Below are 7012 nucleotides of genomic sequence, written 5' to 3' on the forward strand. Positions count from 1 at the left end.
CTATCATTTAAGTGAGAGCCGCTAGTGTTTCCTCCAGGTGCACTCAAGAATAAAGCTGCTACAAATCAAGGACCGGATCCCAACACTGAAGATGTCTTGAATCTTTAAGTTTGTTATGTCTTTGTCTTCTTCTTTTTTTACTTGTATTCCTACACGGCTTTTTAGAAGTATTTCGTATGATAACATTTAATCATTATTATTTTTGTTGTTTGACTAGAGTTAGTCAATAGTGTTGCTTTATAATAGAGTTATTGCAAAGGCTTACAATAGTTATTGTAAGGGGTGAGAGATTAAAAATTTGATTCCTAGATTGCAATAGGTTATAATATGAAGTTTGCTTAGTTTAGTGAAGTTGAAATCCTACTGGGGTAGGTCGTGGTTTTTAATACCTTGAGCAAGGAGTTTTCCACGTAAATATTATGTGTTATTTATTTAGTGCTTGTTTACTGTGGAACTGATAGAGAACCTGGTTCTCTATACTGTTTGGTGGACCCTTAGTTTCAATCAATATATTCAGACTTCAATTACTATCATACATAAATTATTTTTTTATGTACAATATTTTATTTATTGACGCAGGAACACATACAACGCACGTACTCTAAACTAGTTATTTAAAAAGTATTTAGTTTACAGATTTCTTCAGTTTGAGTCTGAACACGTTTGCTTTACACTTTTTGTTGTTGTGCTATCATGCCTATTTATTTTTATTTTTACAGCATTTTAGACAAAAAAAAATAAGTTGATGGTCTTGATAAAAACATATCTTTTGAATATTTTTGAATTCAACAATTAAGGATACTTTGTAAATTCAATTAGGTGTTTCCCTATGCGCGGGAAAATTTAATAGAACGGTATTATCTCTAACTCTCCTCTTAAGCTTAATTAATTAATCACAGAGTAAAATTGCTCCAAATCAAATGGCAAAGAGGTAATATTGAATAATCGGACAAGATGATTAAGTTGTAGAAAAATTGTCACATCGTTTTTTCATATTTGGTGCCCGTTCATATAAAGGGTTAAATATATTATAGTGTTATTTATTCATTTTTGGACAACTGAGGTAACGTCATGGACTTTTCTATCTCAATAATATAACGAAAGATAAAATTGAGCATTACAAATAGTAGAGAGGTGAATTCAGTCCTTTTCCTTTTCCTATTTTTGTTTTTTGCACACCCATGTATTTACCGTATGTGAACTTTTACTAACAAAAAACTCAAATGAAGTACAATATAAAGAGGACCAAACTTTACCTTGCTAATTCTAGTGAGGGACGAGAAGTACTATCGCTCAACAAGCATGCAAAAAACTAAGAACAAAATAAAATTATGTAATCATCACAGAGTTTGTATCATACTCAATAATGATATTACAAAGAGTGATGTTTAAAAAATAAAATGAAATAAAACCAATGAAGAAAGTGAAGTGTATGATGTAACTAAATAAAAATGTGAAACAGCCCAGGCCAATTTTTCTAGCTTGATGCAATTATTCATTTTGTGATTCTTGGTCATATTCTTTCGGTCTCTCTTCAAAAATATTAGAGACATATCCGCAAACCTAGCAATAGCGCATAGTTTTGTGAAATGAATTCTTCATCTGTATTTAAGTAATCTGTAAAAGATAATTCATTTCCTCTCGGTGTTATATCTACAGTATGCGAAGTCTGTCTTGATGAAAATTGCTCAAAATTGTGGCACTGATAAAGGGGGGAAAAGAAGCAGCTCGAACAATTAAATTATCCACTTGCAATAGTTTTTCTTTTGTTGAAATATGCTCTTGAACTTGTACCAGTTGACTAAGTAAAAAAAGAGTGCAGCTTTAATTAGATCTTTAACGTGTAGATCCCTTCAAATGATTTGATTCATCCTCGAACTCTCACCAGACTATATCTAGTTGAGGTTTAGTAGTCAGTCCAACCTCAACTCTGTCTTCAGCCATGCTAGGTTGAGTTCTGCAATTAGTTGTAGCATTCATGGATAATGGCTTCCCAACTGGACTTAGAATGTATTTGCTTAACAAATTCTATGTGTGTAAATGGAAACGTAGTTCGAACGGGTAATTGTTAGGTTTTGTTAATTAAAACAAGAGAGGTGTGAATGGAAAAATGGTGGGAAAAGAAATGGAGGGAAATGAAATTTTGAATTAGTTCATTTTACAAAGGAAAAATTTTTGTGCTTCTATATGGAAGCTTCGGCTTCGGATTCGGATTGATTGATAATTTTTTGGACCAAATTTAATTTCCTTTTCCGTCATTTAATATTTTCTTTTCTAATATTTTTACGCAAAAAAAAATATGAATTTGGAAATTCACGGAATTATTTTCCAACGGTCGAATTCGCGATCAAACATTCCATTCAACAGAAATTCAAATAATTTTTGCGGAATAGACACCTTATCAACGAACAAACACCTTTGCACCTGTTGAGACTCAACTTCGTTGGCTATAAATAGAGAGGCTTAGCCGCATTTTCCACCATCGAAATCTTAAAATCTCTCCCCTCTATCTTCTGGATTATGCATTATTTTTCAACGCAAAAGCGTAAGCATTTTGTGTGATTTGCTCCGCCATTTGAGTTCACCGAAATTCTGGGATTTGAAGTGTAGTTATCACAGAATAGTTACTCCGTTCTATCATGTGAGGAATTAATCTGAAATCTTTGGCAACTATGAGGGGATTAAATTCCTTAAAGGCACACAAGAAACTTGTGAGCTCGAAATTTTCTGTTTTGTTTTTTTAAACTAACGTCACTACTGGAAAATGAGCCTATGGCAACGGAAGTTTCCGCAACGGTTACACACTGTTGCCACAGATCCTCTATTGCAACGGTTTTAACCGTTACCAAAGATTTTGGATGCTATTAGTACACTTTAGCACCAAACCGTTGCCATTGTATAATAACTGTTGCCATACGTTTTCCTATATTCACGGTTTCTTTAACTGTTACAATATATCTATCAGTGGCTACGGTTTTTTCCAAAAAATATTTATAGGAACGGTTATTGTTCCCTCCTAAATTTTTTCGCTTAGCCCGCCAGATCAAGTACTCTTTCTTTAAACCTCTTTACCTTTTTTATTTTATTTTTAATATGTAATAGATAGTCAAAACCCACAATTTTTATTTATTTTCTAAATAAAAGTAGATGTGGCCTAGCTCCACTTACGTTTTCCCTAAAACTGAACCCTTTTCACTTTTCCTTTAGCTCCAATCAAGTATTCCCCCAATTACTCTAATCCCTGGTACCCATTTTCCTCTTTTCATTTCACTCTAGCTCCAGTCACATTTTCCCCAAATCTGAACCCTTTTCACTTTTCCCTTATCTCCAATTACGTTTTCGGTTTTTCCCAAATCACTCTAATCCCTCAGACCCATTTTTCCCTTTTAATTTCACTCTTTGAAATCTCTCAAATCCAGTTGTCCTGTGAGAGATCTCCAGAAGATCTATGTCCGTTTTGCTAACATTCAGGCTATCTGCTCAGCATCGTCTTATTCAACCCACGAACTCGGCAGTCGGTGATTTTTATAGCAAAAAATCTTCAACGCAAAAGGCACTCCGTGAGAAACTGATTTTAGCTGTAAGTTTTTCTTTTTCAATTTGGGTATTTTCTTCTTTAATCATTCTTTTTTACTATAATATTTAGGGTGTGGTAGTGTATTTAATATCTTGCTTTCTGTTGATTTTTTGAACCCCAATTGTTAGGGTTTTATTTTCGTTAGGGTGTGGCTAGTGTGAGTCTAAATTTTTAGAACTAATGTTCCTGTAGATAATCTGCCAAAGATGACTTTTCAAAAAGGTCAATCTTTTAGTTATGTTTGCTTTAGACATCTTGAAATTATTGACACTCTTATCTTAGTCTATTTTTCTGTATTGCATTCACTCTATATTTGGATTTTTCCAGAAATTGACTCTAAACATTAGTATATGAATTTATGCTATCAATTGGCATAAACTATGCTTCATAAGGTCTTTGAGTAGAATTTAGATGCCATTCTGGCAGGGTGTAATCTATGAAAATTTCTTATCGTTCATTACTAGTTTGTCGAGTTGGTAAATCTGCTCTAACTTTAGAGTGTCAACTCCTGAGTTTTCGAATGCTCGAGAGTGTTATGGCTCATGATATGGTTCTGAAAGTCTTAAATTCAGTATTAAGGTAAATGCTTAAAAAATTAAACTAGTTGTACTACCTCACTCAAATCCAAAATTTATTTCATGAGATGAGAATTGCCCAAAATCATATGAGAAAATAATTATTCATTCGCTCGATCGTGCAGCCTTAACAATTGTCGACTATAGAAAGAAGTATCATTGCTTCATGCTAGGTGTAGCTGCAATCAAACATGTCAAATTATTCCTATTTACTAGCTATGATTGGTTTGTCTTAATTAGCAACCAAGTTTGGAGCTTTGCGCTCAAGTCGTGTGATAATTTTTCGTGAAGTGATCATTCAGTAAGTTTCTAAAGGAAAAGCATGACCAGGAAAATGATTAGAAAATTACTGTTAATGTCAATCTAATAGTCAAGATTACTGTCCCTATACATCAAAAAAAAATTATTCTTTTTGAGTATTAAGAAACTTATATAGATTTCTACAACATATGAGATTAGGATTGTTCCTTTAGAGTTTTCGATTTGCTACAAACAGTAAAAGAGATAAAGGTAAGTAGGTTTTATACTAACCTAATTGCACTAATTTTTTAGAAAAAATATGATATTCCTGATGATGCGAAAATATGGGCTTTTGAATCAATTCGTACTCCTTGGAGAAAGTATAAGAATCAGTTGAAGAAAAACCACTTTAAAGCCTATGAGAATGACTAGCATCGAATGGAGAATAGGCCGGTAGATGTTCCGGAGTATCACTTTAAGGATCTTCTTAGATATCGGAACTCCGATCCGGTAATGGTAATAATTTAGCGCAATTTTAGTTTTCCAAATAGCTAGCCATACTTCTAACATTCTTCACTGTTTCTGGGCTAAGAAAAGCTGAAATTTATGTCTTAGCGGTTGGAAAAGGATTTTGAAATACAGTTGGTTTCAGATCCAAATCTGGTTGTGTGCGGGTACATGGCCTCTCACATGTTAACCTGGACTGTATTCAGCCAAAAATAATTTTTTTTCTACTAGTACAAACAAAATTTGAACAAATAGAAACAGTGAACACACAAATGAAAATGTTTTCAAGTTTCCCTGCTTGAGATTCCACTACTTAACATCAAATGTTTACAAGTATAAACTTGCATGATATAAGGTATTAGAGAAGGATGAAATCACATCAACTCTGCTAACTATCGGTGAACAGACACACTAGCCACAAAGCCCATAATCAAAGAGTATGCTTAATTGGAAAACTAAAATGTCTCCTTCACATGTTGGCAAAGGATGTAAAATGCAGTTAGTCACATGATAATGCTCGAGTTTCTCTCCATGAGTACAAACTTAGTATACTTATACATTGTTTTAAAAAAAATTCAACTTTGTAGCTCAAGCAGAACACGCTGTGTGATCATACTGGTGGGGAACTGATATAATCCACCTTGATTTCTCCTTATGATATACAACTGATTGGCTGTCACATTGTTGAAGCATTAGTTGGGCATCACTTTTCTGGTAACATTGTTGAAGAAATAAGAAACTTTGTATTTTGTTGACTAATCCTTTGATCTTGTTGTTTATTTATATACCCTTTAATTATTAATAGAGTTGAATGTTATCGATGTTCGTTTGGGATTCCGAGCCTGGGAATAGCTCCGTATTGTGATTCTGGTCTTAAGAGCTATTTGGTTGACTCATTTATTTGCAGAAAATGTCCACAATCGTCCATATGTTTGTAACAATCAAGGTATGTCCGTACCAAATGTTATACCTCTTCTCTTTCTTCTTCTCCTCCTCTTTTTTATGTTGTCCCTGTTACATTTTTCACTGTTACCAACTAATCTGTGTGTTCAGTGGGGTTTGATATCAAAACCTTCGAGCAGTGAATTTCATTTACGTTCTTTACAGCATAGCCTGTGAATCAACTTCTAGGGAGTCAATTGATCTAGTCTAGGGACGTGATACATGACTATAAGAACTAATGTTTTACATGTTTGATAACTAGCTTTTCTTTGAATATTTTCATGCATAATGCACAATATTTTATAAACTGTCACATATTCGTATCTTTAGGTAAGTGAAACACCCTTCAAATTCTTGTTTGATGCACTCCCTTGGTTTTTTGGACTAAGAGAATGTTTAGACCTGATTCTCTTGAAGGATAATGACTTTATTTATACTCTTTTGTAGGTGGAGTAGATGAAGAAATGGAAGACGGAGACAGTGAAGATCTAAAAATGTTTGTTATTAACATTTGAAACTTACTTTTAACTCTTGAAATGTAAGAGTTATGTACTTGGGGTAGAACATTTCACTCTTATGGATATTATTAGCTTGTTGGACAATTTAGATTATGAATAGTTTCATTTTGTTATTTATATAAGTTTTTGTGTTTTATAATTTATTTTATATGTAAATATTTATTTACAACAGGGGCAATATGTTTGTTTCAATTAAACGGTTACAATAGCCCACCAGAACCATTGCAATAGCTTAAAGAAATGGTTGTCATTTCCATAAATAGCCGTAACAATACCTTACATAACCGTTGCAGTACACGCTATGGTAACGGTTATGAACCGTTGCATTAAATGTTATGGTAACGGATTTTAACCGTTGCAGTTGATACGAATAGTCGTTCCAATAGGGAGAGGAAAAACCGTTGCGATAGACCATTTTATAGCAACGGTTATATGAACCGTTGCAAGAATCGTTCCTTAAGCTCTATTGGCACGCGAGCTGGTAGAACGGGCGCTGAACCGTTGCAATAGCTTAAAGAAACTGTTGTCATTTCCATAAATAGTCGTAATAATACCTTACATAACCGTTGCAGTACACGTTATGGTAACGGTTATGAACCGTTGCATTAAATGTTATGGTAACGGATTTTAATCGTTGCAGTTAATACGAATAG

General features: G+C 33.6%; 1 long non-coding RNA gene across 1 annotated transcript; it reads left to right on the top strand.

The window, feature by feature from the left end:
• Positions 1-3042: 3042 nt before the first annotated feature.
• Positions 3043-6498, top strand: LOC104105579 (uncharacterized). The gene is made up of 4 exons (XR_001971086.3): positions 3043-3580; positions 5487-5613; positions 5705-5845; positions 6289-6498. It is a non-coding gene; the product is annotated as an uncharacterized lncRNA (long non-coding RNA).
• The last annotated feature ends 514 nt before the right edge of the window (positions 6499-7012 follow it).

Source organism: Nicotiana tomentosiformis, chromosome 4 (genome assembly GCF_000390325.3).
Source record: "Nicotiana tomentosiformis chromosome 4, ASM39032v3, whole genome shotgun sequence".
NCBI classification, from domain to species: domain Eukaryota; kingdom Viridiplantae; phylum Streptophyta; class Magnoliopsida; order Solanales; family Solanaceae; genus Nicotiana; species Nicotiana tomentosiformis.